The 16,301-nt window shown below is 35.7% G+C and overlaps 1 pseudogene; it reads right to left on the reverse strand.

Moving 5' to 3' along the window:
* Nucleotides 1-3,233: 3,233 nt before the first annotated feature.
* Nucleotides 3,234-15,941, reverse strand: LOC101399082 (UDP-glucuronosyltransferase 2B31-like; annotated as a pseudogene).
* Between the last annotated feature and the right edge of the window lie 360 nt (nt 15,942-16,301).

Raw genomic sequence — 16,301 nt, forward strand, 5'->3', positions numbered from 1 at the left:
GTTTTTTTTGTTGAGAGTTTTTAAACTACTGATTCAATTTCATTACTAGTAATTGGTCTATTCAAATTTTCTATTTCTTCATAATTCAGTCTTTGAGGACTGTGTATTTCTTGGAATTTATCCCTTTCTTCTAGATTGTCCTATTTATTGGCATATAGTTGTTCATAGTAGTCTCTTATGATTCTTTGCATTTCTGTGGTATCAGTTGTAACTTTTCTTTCATTTCTGAATTCATTAATTTGGACCCTCTCTCTTTTTGCTTTTGAATCTGGGTAATAGCTTATCAATTTTGTTTGTCTTTTGAAAGAACTAACTCTTGTTTAATTGATCTTTTCTATAGTTGATTTAGTCTCTATTTTATTTATTTCTTCTCTGATATTTATTATTTTCTTCCTTCTGCTCACTTTTGTCTTTGTTCTTTTTCTAGTTCCTTTAGGTGTAAATGCTGAATGGATATTTGAGACTTTTCTTGTTTTTTGAGGTAGACCTGTACTACTCTGATCTTCCGTCTTAGAAATGCTTTTGCTGCATCCCATAGATTTTGAACATTATGCTTCCATTGTCATTTGTCTCAAGGCATTTTTTTTACTTCCTTTTTGATTTCTCTTTTGACCCATTGGTTGTTTAGTAGCATGTTGTTTAATCTCCAGGAGTTTGTGTTTTTTTCCAGTTTTCTTCTTGTAATTGATATCTAGTTTCATACCATTGTGATTGGAAAAGATGCTCCATATGATTTGTCTTCTTAAATTTATTGGGACTTTTCTTGTGGCCTTACATGTGCTCTACTATGGAGAATATTTCATGTGCACTTGAACAGAACATGTATTCTGCCAATTTTGAAAGAAATATTCTGTGTAGATCTATTAAGGCCATCTGATTTAAAGTGTCTTCAAATAAATTTTCTGCCCCATATATTTTGACCCCTATAATGCAAATATTAGTACAATTGATGTTATCCCAGAGGGCCCTTAAATTATCCTCATTTCTTTAAATTCTTTTTTTTTTTTTTTTTGTGAGGAAGATTAGTGCTGAGCTAACATCTGCCAATCCTCTTTTTGCTGAGGAAACCTGGCTCTGGGCTAACATCCATGCCCATCTTCCTCCGCTTTATATGGGATGCCACCACAGCATGGCTTGACAAGCGGTGTGTCGGTGTGCACCTCAGATCTGAATGCTGTACCACCGGGCCGGCACCTAAATTATTTTTTTTCCTTTCCTGTTCTGATGAGGTAATTTCCACCTCCCTCTCTTCCATCTTGCTGATCTCTGCTTCTGTATCCTCTAATCTGCTGTTGGATCCCTCTAGTGTATTTTTCATTTCAGTTGTATTCTTCAGCTGATTGGTTCTTTCTAGTATTTTACAAGTCTTCATTGAAGTTCTCACTCTGCTCCTCCATTGTTCTCCCAAGTTTGGTAGGCATCCTAATGACCATTACTTTTAATTCTTTATCAGGTAGAATACTTATTTTTGTAGCATTACGCACTTTTTCTTTGGATGTGTCTTGTTTGTTTGGAGTATATTTCTTTTTGTTTTTTCATTTTGGTGGCTGTCTGTGTTTGTTACTAGTTATTAGGAGAAACTGCTACCTCTCTCAATCTTGAGGGAGTGGCCTTGTGTAGGTGATGATCTTTCCAGTTCATCCCTACCCTAGCTCTCGTTTGACTTTGGAAGCTTTGTGGTTGTCTAAACCTCCTGATTTTTATTTGATATGCCACTTTTGTTAAGGGCGTGCCCAGACCGTCAGTGTTCTAAGGATGAGGAATCTCATTTAGTGTATATTAGCAGAAAGACTGGATGCCAGATCCTAAGGCAGCAGCTTTTACAGTATGCAAATGTATGTAGTAATATGGGGCCTCAATCATAATCCCTGCTGGCCTCCAGACGAGGAAATCAGGAGGTGTCCCCATGGCGATAGTTGCAAATATCAGGACTCCAGACATTTTATAAGTTGCTTTCTTGTTACAGTCCCGTGGACTCAGGAATGCCAGCACCTCTGGCCACCAGGCCCTGGTGATCAAGATCAAAGGGTGTCCTCTATGTGGATTGCGTGTGCCTGATAGCTTTAGCTAGGCATCTTGAGAGTGTAGAGGACAGGGCATGTTCTTTGGCTTCAGAAAAAGCAGCAAGTAAAGTGATGGAATGCATGCATGGGCTTTGACAGCACAGGGAGAGAGTGATTTTTACTTGCTCTTGCATTGGTTTTTGGTGGGGAGCTTGTGAATTTTATGACTGCTTGCACTCTCCAGTTCCAGCCAGGGGCCAGGGGAATGTTGCAACTACCTGTGTTCTCAGACTTTAGCTAGGGAGCAGGAGAATGCAGCATTCGTTGATGCCCTTCCGCAGCTAGAGAGAGAGAGAGTGCTGCAACTGCCAAATCTCTCTGAGTTCAGCAAATGATGTGATAGTGCCACAACTGCTTGCCCCATCTGAGCTCACTTCCCTGTGCTCGCAGATTTGATGGGGAGCACACAATGGCATCCACTAGCACCTCTATCCTCAGGGAGTGTTTCCATATCTCCTATCCCTTCAGCTGATGCTTTCAGATTTGAAAATGACTCTCCTTCACATATAGTCATGGCACTTTCCAGGTTGCTGTTATTTCCCAGGGTTTGGGGGCAAGTGAGACCTTTAAGAGCCCTTTAAGAGGGGCATCTCAGTTTCCTATAGCACTTTGAGACCCTTAGCTGTCAGCCTTCTTTGCTTTCTAAGCCAGATATTTTGGGAGCTCATCTCTGTGGTGCAGATCCCAGAGGCTAGGGTGCCTGATGTGGGGCACCAATGCCTCATTCCTCTAGGAGAATTATCTGGTGAGATCCCTCCCTACAGTCATGTGTTGCTTAAGGACAGGGATTTCATCATTGTGTGAACATCGTAGAGTATACTTACACAAACCTAGATGATATAGCCTACCACACACCTAAGCTATATGGTACTAATCTTATGAGACCACCATCGTATATGAGGCCCATCATTGACTGAAACATCCTTATGCAGTGCATGACTGTACCGTGTGCTGCCATGCCAGGGATGGGGTATTTCAGGAGAGCAGTTCTCTGCCTCTCCTACCCATCTTGATGTGGTCCCTTTTATCCTTTGTTGTGGAGAAGTTATTCTTCTAGCTCTCAATTTCTTTTCAGGGGGAATTGATTCATATGTAGCTGTATATGTGTTGTGTCCATGGAAGGAAAGAAGTTCAGACTCTTCTTGTGCTGTCATCTTGAACCTCCCTCATTTAATGCCTCTTCTTTCTGGTTTTAGCAATCTTTTGGCAACAAAACAGGTAAAATTTTGTGATGACAAATATAGGAGGTCACTCAAACCAGCAGGAACTCAATCACAGCCAAAGAGCCGGACTGGAAACAAGTGAGGTATGAGAGGCTGGCCACAGGTGTTTGGTTCCTTTGTGGCACATGACAAACTTGATCCAGAAGACCACTTGATCTAGAAGCTTAATTGGTTGATCATGATGAATTCTTGATAATTTCATGGCATTCTCTTTACGTCTAAAGGAGAAACACAAAGATGTCAACATTGAAAGTAACTTAATTTGCCTAAACATATCATTCTTATGAAGGATTTGGAAAGTGTCATACATACGATTCAACATAAATGACATAGAATTGTAGATAAGTAGCATATGTTTTATGTGGGTCTCATAGAAGTTTGGCTTTTAAATTTGAATTTTCTGATTGACAAATATTTTATAAAGTGAAGATGGAAGATATAGTGAGAAGGGCAAATTTATTCTAACAGAGGAAACGATAGGAGCCATTCTAAGCACTATCAATCAGATGATAGAAATGCATGTTTAGGGTGGTGCTCTTGAAGTATCATGGATGAAATGCCTCTTCTCCAGTCCCTGTGCCTCCACTCTTCATAACTCTACTGTCTATTTTCCACTCAGAAACCAGAGAGTTTTTTCAAAACACATCAGATTACATTTCCCTGCTCAAAATTTCCATCTGTCTTCTCATCCCATTTAGAATAAATTCCAAATCTGTGTTTTGGACTTCAGGACCTACATGTTCATACCCCTGGCAAACTCTTCTCTGTCAGCTTGTCCCATGAATGGTCAATTGTAGGCACATTGTCCTTCTAGCCGTTTCTTGAAGTTGCCGAACATGTGATCACCTCAGCACATTTACAATTTCTGTCCCCTCTGTCCCTCTCCTGGAGCACTCTTCCCTGCAATACCCCAAGACTTGCTTCTATCTCTTGATGGAGGCTTTGGATTCAGTGTCATATCTCAGAGAAACTTTAGCTGACCACACTATGATGGCACCTCTAGGCATTTCTTCTATGTTTTTAATTTTTTTTTTAATATTAGATTCCAGAATTTCTCAATGCAATACATTTTTTGAAATATACCTTTAAGTATGAAATACATAGGAAAAATACACCTATCCTAAGTGAACAGTTCAAAATTTCATAATTGGCTAGAAAATTGTCACGAAGTGAACTATAACAATGTGCTTACGACCTAGGTATTGATATAGGATTCCACAAGTTATATAGAAGCACCTCATTTTCCTCACTTTCTAGTCAGTACTCCCTCCTGAATTAACTAATGTCCTTATTTCTTATCACCTAAGATTAGTTTTTCATCTTTATGTATTGAAATCATATAGTATGTACTCATTTGTTTTTGTCTTTTCTATAACAGTTTTTGGTTAATTCCATTGCTGTATGGTATCCATTATATGACAGTGCACCAGTACCAAAGATTATCTCTGTATTTAATGATTGATGGACATTTGGACTGTTAATAATATTTTGGCCATTTCTGCTAATGTTGTATAAATATTCTTTTATATCTCTTTCAGTTTACATTTTACACATTTTTGTTGCTTATATGCACCTTGAATTGAAATTGCTGAGAAGGTGCATGTATGATTATGATTTCTTTGTTGATTTTGAATTATTTAGAAAAATGTTGCTTAATTTTCAAAGTTTAGAGGTTTTTTAGTTATACATATTTTTTGATGATGTCTAACTTAATTCTAGTAAGGCCAGACAATATACTTTTTCTGACTTGAATATTTTCAAATACTGAATTTTGGTTTATTCCCCAGCGTATGTGGTCAATTCTATTAGCTATTCCACATGCTCTTGAAAAAAGTTGTATTCACCATTGTTTCATATATATATACTTTTTTTTGTATATATATTTATATATATATAACAGGTTACATTTTAAAATTGTGTTCTTCAAATCATTTATGTACTTATTTATTTTGTCATATTTTTATATTATAGAAAAATGTCTTTAAAAATATCCCATTATGACTATAGATTTGTGTATTTAGCTTTTTCTTTTTGTCTACTTTTACTTTACTCATAAGATTTGTTAGTAAGTTTTACAAATCAGTAATTTGTATTGTTTTGAAAGATTAACTTATTTGTCATTATGAAGTATTTATCTCTATTTTTAGTAGTACTTCTGGTCTACTGTGTCTGATATTAGTATAGGTACATATTTCTCTTGTTACTGCTGAAATAGATCTTTTCCCACCTCTGTGCTTACAATTTTCTTGTACACTTAATCTAAGCATGTCCTGTAAGCAGTATATATAATTAGTTTTTCAAATCTAGTCTGACAATGTTTGTGTTTAAACAATTTAGTTTGTTTAGATTTATTGTAAGTACTGACATATTTACATCTGCAGCTACTACCTTATCTTGTATTTTCTTTTGGTGACATCTTTATATATAATCACAAAACACATAGCAATATTCATAATAGACAAACATGCAACAACCAAAATATCCATAAAATGATAAATCGACACATAAAATATGCTATGTCCTTATCATAGAATATTATTCAGCAATAGAAAGCTACAACAGTGAAGAAATTTGAAAATGTTATTGTACGTGAAAGAAGCCAATTGCAGAAGATCATATATTGTATGATTCCATGTATATGAAACATCCAGAAGGACTAATCTATAGAGACAGAAAGTTGATTAATGGTTGCTTGGGCAGGGAGGAATGGGAGGTGACTTCTAAGGCATGTCAGGCTTCTTTTTAAAGTGATGAAAAATGTCCTAAATGTATATTATGGTGATTGTTTCATAACCCTGTAAACATATTACATATATTTGAATTTTATAGTTAAACAGGTGAATTTTATGGTATGTAAATTATAGATAATTATAAAATCTGTTAAAATAATGACAGTAATAAAATCAATTTTTGAGCCCTAAGAGATTTATAGTTTCGGAAATTTAGGTAATGAATTGAAAGAATTTATGATATTTCTTGTAGCTCATCATTCTTTGCTTCAATGGGTTCTATCATGCTTTTCATATTTGTAAAAGTGTGTCATTTTTGCAATTACCTATATAACTTGACATTATTTGAGGAGAAAATCGTTGCACCAGTTGGTTCCCCACTAAATCAATGGGGCTAAAATTCAACTTTTAAATAAATGTTTAAATGAAAATAAAAGTAGGTTTAAATTGGATTAAGACATGTAAATAATTTCAGACTTAGGCTTTTAAAATAGAATGAAACTCATGCTCACCATTGACAAAAGAATCTATATATAAGTACTATTTATTAAATAAAAATTGTGACACTCACAAAGGTCATTAATGACTGTCTTCAATGCATTGAGCAAATCTGTACTTTACACTGTGTTCAATTCCAATCTACCAGCTACTCCCTTGGTCTTCATGTGGGCAATATCATCAGGTTGATCTGCAGACAAAGGAATGCCCAGCATGGGGATCCCATGGTAGGCCACCTCATAGATGCCATTGGTGCCACCGTGAGTTATAAAGGCTTTCGTTTTTGGATGACCTAGGATGGAGTGAATTTCAGCAAATTATTAAGTATAAGCCTTAGAATATAATGAGAGTAGGGCAATATAAAGCACTGAAAGAGGCATTGTATTCTAGAAAACAGATTACTGTACACATGAAACTACATTAAAATGTCTTTCAACTCAAAGGAAGGAGCACTTAAGTCTATTGGCAAGGTAATGAAAGAGGAGCTGATATTTATCAGTGGCACCTGATATACCCCCACAGTGCAGGAGAGAATTGGTGTAAGGGCAGAATTAGGAGACAGAATTCCAACCCAGAATGGTGTTGAAAAATGTTCTGTGAGAGATAATTATATCTAAAATAAAGACACTTTGATTCTGGCCTTAAGGAGTGTGACTGTGTATAATAAAATGCCAACTGTTGTATCTTATCCTTGCCTCCTGAGACTGGGAAATAAATATAAGGAATTTAATTTTTATTTATGAAGTTTACAATAACATTTGTTCAATAAATTTGTTTCCTCTTGAACTATTATCATCTGATTGGAGTTACTCTCATTTGAGCGTTTATTTTAGAGTCTTACTAAGAAGGTCATTCTGGGGGATCCACTTTTTGAGTCGAGTATTTGACCCTAAGGTATCTGGTTCCTTGCCATCGAATCTCCATAGAACCTGTTAGAGTAAAGAAAATACCTATTTCATGAGTCAAAATTCAAAGTTATAGCAGTTAGAATTCTAAATAGATTAACAGACATCTAGTTAAACCACTTGCATATGACAGATGAGGAAATGAGGGCGAGAGACACTAAGTAACAAGAACTACTAAAACAATGATGTAATAAGAATAGTCATCTTTCATGTACTTAATTTATATTCACACTTGGATGAAACAAATGAGATTATGAATGACCAATTCAAGTATATATAAAATTTTGGGGGCAGTCGTTAAAATCCTAGTGCATTAAACAGTAGCAAATTAGTAATGATTTGCACATTTATTTTAACTGTTTATTATACTAGCTCTCAACTTCAAAATTTACTATTATTCTCTTTATTTATTTATGACTGATATGGAACGGGAATTACTTATATCCACTTTTTCCAAAAGTTATTTTCTTAGAGTTTTAATTTTTTGATTTCTGAAAATTAAATAGTTATATTTAATAAATTATTAATAGCAATAAAAATTTCTGCCTAATAAGTACATTTAGCTTGTTTTAGATTACTAATTATTAATCAGTACTTCCAAGACAAATTTCAGTTGGTAAGTTTTTACATGAATCTGGAGTATTACCACTATTGCTAGGTTGGGAAACTCTTTAAATGTAGAAAAGAAGAGCCCCTTGGCACTTCATAAACAGCAATATAAGTTTTGAGAAAAGTAAATATAATGATGATGCTAAATTTTATTCAACTGACTATTAACACTTCGAGGACGCACTCCAAACATTGACAGCATTGATTAATATGGTTTCTTATAGCCAAGTCGTTTCCAAGTCCAGTATCAAAGTTAGGTACAGATTTTGGAATTCTCGAGCAATCTTCATAAGCTGGATTCTAATTTCCCAGTGGCTAACATCTATTTGTTATGTCAATGTTAAAGTAACTTCAGATTCTCAGCAAATTAGCGTTGGTGGTAAGAAGAAAGCAGTAAGAGATAGGAAACTCAAAAGTGGTTCTCAAATCCCCAGAGACTCCAAGTATGTGCTATATAAGCTAGAAATAACTTAATACCATGTTTTATGGAGAAAGGGGCACCTGAAACTTTCCACGCTAGACTTGCTTCCAGTTGATTTCTTTTCATATTCCCTTCTCTTTCTTCAATCAGGACAAGCTTATATTCTGACAGGTTAGAGAATCAGAGTCCTTTCAAGGTCACATTTTATAAAGCACAGGGTCACCATAAGGGCTGGACCCACTTCCACCCTTTCTCTTTCATCTTCCTGAGTCAGACTTTAGCAGGACCCACAAGAGAGGTTTTTTCTTCTTTTTTTTTTTGTCAGACTGGTTGTCTCATTTTCTAAATCTTCATGGCTGGATGGTATCTGTTCACAGCTTGGTGAGCCCTGGCTATCCTTTCTCTGAATAGCTCCCTGAAAAGCACACTGAATAGCCATGTTTCAAAATTTAGGAGAAGTAAAAGAGGCCTCGATTACCTGTCAAGCCTAAATTGCATGATGCCTTTCAGACTGTTATCGATTCTTGCCTAACGTTACTGTTAAAATTTAACTTCTTTCTGATAACATCTATGGTGTGTACAGTGCCCTCAGGAGTCCTGCAAGGAAAAGGAGGAAATGACAGGGCAAAATTTGATGATTTTTGTACCTGCCTGCAATATCATTACGAAACCAAAAGTTCCCACTGCACCTCTAAAGTATATTTCTTTTTGATCACAGTGCTAATGCCAAAGTTAGTGTCCATCAAAAATATCCTCTGTACTACTTATCACCAGCCACTTATATTTTGGTTTTTAAACTATCTGAGATAAATTGGAATAATCATAATAGTTACTTTTTATGCAGGAAATTTTTGTAATCAGACCCTTTACAGAATTTAACAGAGTCATTAAATAGTTGTCCACTAGAAGGTAATTTATCTTACCTTTTGTGGGATCTGGGCAAGGACTGATGCAATCACATTTGCCCTTTCTTCCGTCATGTTACTGACCATTGACCTCACAATGTGCTAAACACCACAATACTATTTTCTTCAGAGCTCTGGGAAAACTCTTCCATTTCTTTTAGAGAAAGATTTGCTCCATCACAAAAGAGCAACAGTGTAGCAAACACTATGGAAATGATTGCTAAAAATGACTAAAGAGAGAAAATCAGTATCATCAGGAATTATAGAGTAGTGGATGTTTTTTTTTCTCCTAATTTTGGTAAAATACCCATAACGTAATCTCTACCACCTTATTTGTTCCTAAATGTACAGTTCAGTAATGTTAAGTATATACACTTTGTTGATAACCAATCTCCAGAAATTTTTCATCTTGCAAAACTAGGGATGTACCTATTATACAATAATTCTCCATTTCTTTCTTCATTAGCTCCTGGCAACCATAATTCTACTTTCTGTTTTTATGAATTTGACTAGTCTAAATATCTCACGTAAGTGGAATAATACAGTACTTGTCTTTTTGTGGTTGGCCTAACTCGGCATAATGTCACAAGATTCATCCTTATTGTAGGTTGTGTTAGAATTTCCTTATTTTTTAAGGCCGGTAATGTTCCCTTGTGTGTAAATACCACAATTTTTATTTTTATTTTTATTTATCCATCGATGGACACTTGGGTGATTTGCATGTTTTGGCTCTTGTGATTACTGCTGCTATGAAGATGGGTATGTAAATTTCTCATTAGGATCCTAATTTCAAATTTGGATAAATACCCAGAAGTGGAATTGTTGGACCTTATAGTAATTCTACTTTTAGTTTTTTGAGGAAACTCCATTCTGTTTTCATCAATGCCTATTGTATAACAGACCTAATCTCTCAGTTCCTTTGTAAGGATACAGTACTATGACATTAATTTCCTTTATTACGTATCTTTTTGCAAGTGTCTGTGTATTTTGTGTATTTAACCAAGAAATTGAATGGAATCAGTGCACAGTAGTGAGGAGGAGATACTCTAGAAAATATTACACTCTGACTCTACATTTATACTGTTATTAATTACGAATGTAGATTCTCGGAAGGAGGCCAGACAGCAGAATAATAACTCATCTTTAATTCTTTATTATTATAGTTCTACTAAAAAACTTCTGTTTATTCCAGGCAGGTTTTTTGGAGAATTATTTTAGTTTAGTCATGAGTATTTTATTTCTCTGGCTATGAGCACTAAGAAAAAGTTAATTATGACTGGGATGACTTGTATCATTTTTCTCTCAGCTCTTGAATAGTTTATACCTCACTTTAATCTTTGTCAGTATCCCAAGCTCTCCCTCTAAATCACTCTTTAAAGACTGAAGTTTAAGAATCACTGTCATTCATGCATCTGATATTATTGTTTGGAATGTCCATTGAATAGCCCTCAGATTCCAATTTATAATCCAGAAATATACTTTTATAGTTATTTCAATAAGTGACCATATTTCTGACTTATTTATGTATGAACTTTTTGCCCTGAAATCATATTGTAAAATGGATGTCCTAGTAGATGTGCTATCTGTGAGGGTCCCTCATCATCACCTGACTGAGTCCCCCAGGGAGCACCTGCCCCACAGTGGGAGAGGTACAGCAGGGCTTTCTGCAGCAGAGATCTGGTCACCCTCTTGAGTAGCTCAGTTGAAACTATATAAAGCTACTGATGACGCTGTGTTCACTTGGAATTGTTTCAGAGTTATTCATACTTGTGGTCCCTGATACTGGCCAGTTTTCAAATTTTATTACTTTCTATCCTAGGTAAATTCTTCATTGCTCAATGTATTTCCTACCCCCACAAAAATGTAAGGAGCCAAAAGTTTCCTGTATATCTCATGAAAACTTTGTACTCATTCTCTTATATTTAGATCCTTCTGTTTTAAATTGATTTTTTGTTTTTTTTTTTCTCCTGGAAAATAATGACCTAGCATTTCCAACATAAAACATTTACTGTCTTACCCTAATCATTCTTTAAACCTCCATTTTTTAAAATTGAGATATCATTGACATATAACATTGTGTAAGTTTAAGGTGTACAATGTGTAGATTCATTTATGTATTGCAATCAGATTACCACAGTAGGATTGGCTTACACTTTTATCAGGTCACATAATTACTGTTTTGTGTGTGTGTGTGGTGAGAACATTTTAAATGCAGTCTCTAGAAACTTTCAAGTATATAATAGAGTGTTGTTGATTATAATCACTATGCTGTGTATTATATCTCCAGAACTTATTTTTAAATTGCAAGTTTGTACCCTTTGACCAACACCTTCTCAATCCCCTCCATGTAACCACCATTCTACTGTCTGTTTTTACAAGTTCAGCTTATTTAGATTCCATAATAAGTGATATCATACATTATTTGTCTTTTTCTCTCTGACTTATCTCACTGAACATAATGCCTTCAAGGTCCATCTATGTTGTCTTAAATGGCAGGATTTCCTTCTTTATCATGGCTAAATAATATTCCATTGTGTGTGTGTATGTGTATGTGTGTCACATCTTTACTGATTCAACCATTGACAGACACGTAAGATTTATCCCTATATTGGCTTTTGTAAATAATGCTGCAATGAACAAGCAGATATCTTTTAGATATCCTGTTTGTTTTACTTTTCTATATATACTCAGAAGTGGTATTGCTGAGTCATGGGGTAGTTCTTTTTTTGAGTAACCTCCATGTTGATTTTCATAGTGGCTGCACCAATTTGTATTCCCACCAAGAGTGTACAATTGTACTGTGTTTTCTTGTAGATCATTGAGTTTCCTTAAAATGCTATTTTGAATTCTTTATTGGGTAAATGTATCTGTATTTGGTTATCGGAGGATTAATGTCAACTTCTCGTGATCTCATATTTCCTTGACTGTTCATGTTCTTTGGGGTTTTGTGTTTTTGTTTTCACATTTGAAGTAGTAGTCACCTACTTCAATCTGTACTAACTGCCATCAGGGTCGGAATGCCTTTATCAGTCCTGCTATAGATGAGGCTTTCACAGACCTTGTATGAATACACCTGCTCCATGGTTCTTGGTCCCTCTTATGCTTGACTTCTTAAGCCTGTATGTGTTCTCTCCATTCTATAAAGCATCAGGCCATATGCCGATAGCCTGCCTTTTGTTTTCCTGAAGGTGTTTCTACAGCTCAAGTTTGTGCTTTGTCTCTTGCCCCAGACCCTTAACTGCTTTCTGCTTAAGCTCCCTAGCCTTCTATCAAATCTTGCTCTTGTAGGGAACTGTCTGCAGAGGGGAGGAGTTATGAGTTTGGAACACAGTGCTCTGTGGGTGCCCACAGGCCCGATAGGGTATCCGCAGGAGAGGTTTTCTGTGTTGTTGGTGGTTTGTGGTCAGGCTTCTTGATGGAATCCAGAACATAGCTGGAAGAACCAAGTCCCTCTAATGTCCTCTGGGAATTTTATATGCCACTCTCCTGATCTGCTCCCTCCCATCAGTCACTGAGCTTCTAATTTAATACTCTGGATGCTGTGAGAGAGAAATGAGTCTTTGGAAGCATCCTAACAGCTAGGGAAGCTGGGCATTCACTCCCTGGCTCTCCCTTTCCCCTCTGGGAGAAATCCTGGGCCTTCTCTTAGCCCTAAGCTGAGCTGCCTTAAAGGAGGGGTGATGCTGGCAAAGTCAAGCTGCTCCTCTTACCCACTCAAATGCATCCAAACTCATATGTTCTGTGCTTCAACCAAATGCTGGAATTTCTTCTCTGGAAACCTGGACTTCCACAAAGGCTCTCTAATCTATAGGTGACTTCCCAAGTCAGTGTTCTATAGGTGTTCCTGGGCTGCAGCCATGAGGGGCTGGAACCAATTCACAATCTCCTGTAGGGACCACAGCCAATACTGGAGTCTGTCTACATATTACTGGAAGCACAGGTAGGTGAGACTCTTCCTAGATACATTTACTTATGGTGTTGGATCCCATAACTCCCACTAAGGCACTTTTGTTCATGGATAGATGCCATTTTTTTGCTGTTGCAGCGGGGGACAAACAAAAGGCATGTCTTATGCCACGAGATTGCTGACGTCACTCCTGAGGTACTATGGTCCATCCTCATGGGACGTTCTCTAGCATTATATTAGCTTTATGTTTTGTCCTTGTTATAATACTTTTCACCCAATTTTTATTACTTGCTTATACCCTGTCTTTCCAAGTAGAATGTCTGGTATGTTGGGGCAAAAACTGTGTCTACACTGCTTCTCTCCTTATCCAGCACTTATCCCTGGACTATGCCAGTTACTTTAAAATTGTTCTCTGAATGAATGGCTGATACTTTCTTATGTGTTGAATAATGAGGCCTTAATTTAAATGACCTTATTCTCAAAGTCTCCAAAATATAAGACTTTATTCTTTAATAATATTGAAATTCAGATAACTGCAATTTTATAGAAATATATGACTTTCTAATTGCCAGGTCACCTTAGCCAGCTTCCTGTTTCTCTTTCACTATGAGTCAAACATTCTAAATGAAGAACACAGGATCATTTCTACTGAAAATGCAAAGTAAAAAAAACAAAGCAAACAAGAATGTGTTACCCGAGCAGAGGTTTGGCAGGTTTGCAGTGGAGTCCTCCAACAAATTCAAAATGTGGTAAGGATAGGCAAGGAAGTTCAAAAGCGCAATAGATTTGAATGAGCCACATTTCAGCTTTCTTCATTAACTCAAATGTTGTAGTGGGTCTTCCCAAAGAGAAAAAAGATAGCAAAGGTAGCGGCAACTAGAATATTGTAAAATGAATATACCAGATAATTTTCTAAAAGGAACTTGGAATGACACAGCCGAAGATGTTTAAAGGTGCCTATGGTTTGAAAATACAAATGTACATGTATGTGTATATACACACACACACACACACACACACGTTTTATATATGTTCATGTTTTTTACCTGTTTTATATATGCTTTTCATATATTTATATATACAAAGGACAAAGTTTAATAGTCTTTTGTTTCTAATGTTACATCGGGTCACTCAGAATCATAAACAATTATTAAACCTAAGCCATTGAAGAATTCAACATGTATTTGTTTACTCTGTAAAGAAGCAAAAGTATCAAATTCAAATGTAAACAATGATTTCAATCCTCTGTTAACACTACCATACTCATGGGAACACCTATCCCTGGAGTAGTCAGTCTGGTTTCTACAATTTAGCAAGTTCTTCCCTTGATCCTAGATTTTTCAAGAAAACTGTGAGGTTCTTGAGAGTATAGTTACTCTTGTATTTGGTTCATGTCAGGAAGTTAATAATATTTGCTTATTAAATAAAAATATTTGCTAATAACAGTTGGAAAATTTTTATAAAATATGGCAATAGATATGCTCACTCTACATTTTGGCTTATTTTATCTTTATTGAATATAAAATTTTCAAAAAAATATAGTTTAATAACGTCTACCTTCAATGAAATTTTAGGTCTTTAAAGAGATGGTGTGTAAATATTTAGTGAAGGAATGTAAAGTCATTAGAAACCTCAAATTTTAGGTCCTGGGTCCGGAAAAGAGCCAATATATCTCCATATTTTGAAGCAATCCTTCAAATAATATCGTAAGTTTAATTTTTAAATGAAACTATAATATACAAGAAGAAACAATTCCTCAGTTACCTATATGTTAAGCATTCCTGTAACATTTGTCAGATTGATAGATCATTTTATAATTTCGTCATTTCACTTATAAGAAATACATCCCTCTCACTTTATAAACTCACTTTTCAAGGCACTAGGAAAGTTAGGACTTCAAGCTACCAAAGCTTGAAGCATGACTTATACTTCACTGTAAAACTGATTCCACGTCTCACTAAATATTTGGAACGAAAAGTCAAAATAAAGTATATAGATCACATTTTGTACCCTCTATGAATATAATTTGATCACTTAATTCTGACATAAAAATAAGTACAAAGGTTGGAAGAAATGGCCGCCCTCATTACACTTTTCAAATGTACAGCCAGGAGAGAAGCAGAAAGTATACACTAAAGGTATTTTCAGTAGCTCATCCAGCAGCTCACCATAGGATCCAACAGCATCTGCAAGAAGGACATCAAAAATTGATTCTTGTAGTTTTTTCACGAGTTTCCTCTTCAAAACTATATCTTTACAGAACTTTTTAATACAACCAGAATATTCTCAAAAGATTTCTTGCATTAGTGAAAAATACATCCACAATATATCTGTTGGCAGATCATAAATCTATTTAGAGATTATCTGCCTGAAAAAGTGTTGCCATCATCTTTCAAGTTGTAGGATAAATCTCAAATTTAATAGCAGATGGTTTGTTGGGATCAACAGGAATGAAAGCCAAAGATGTCAGAAGAATCACTTCATGATCTCTCTGGACAAGTTCATCCAAGATTGTCTTTACATTGATCCAGTGACTATTCTGTGGGCCACACCAGCATCTTTCCACCACTCCCAGGGCTAAAGCAACAACTCAGCTGTAGCAGCAGAAGAACTGAAATCCATTTCTTAGACATCCTGGTGGAAGCAATGCTTCTCTTCAAATTGCTGTTTCCTTTTGCCATTGCTCATGCTTATATCCAAGGAGAAATCAATTTGGAAGTTAAAATGTAACTCCTACATCACAAAGTAAATACATTATATGAACAGTCAGAGCATTTTTATGGCAAGTCAAAAAAACAAAAAGTAGGTGACTGTTTTTATACAAATGTCTTTAATGTCTACAAGTGCTGTAACCAGCTAAGACTCAATGACCTTGCATATGCAAGACACTGTGTTATGTAATACATTACATATGAGTGTAAGAACTATATGAAGTAAGAGGTGACTGTGTCAGTAGTCTCTTTGAAGAAATAGAGATAAAGCTATTATACAGCTGACTCAGAATTTCCTGGAAGATGGCTCAAATGATTTATTGTTGTAGG

This window comes from Ceratotherium simum, chromosome 8, assembly GCF_057802395.1.
Source record: "Ceratotherium simum simum isolate JZ-2026a chromosome 8, ASM5780239v1, whole genome shotgun sequence".
Taxonomy (NCBI): Eukaryota; Metazoa; Chordata; class Mammalia; order Perissodactyla; family Rhinocerotidae; genus Ceratotherium; species Ceratotherium simum.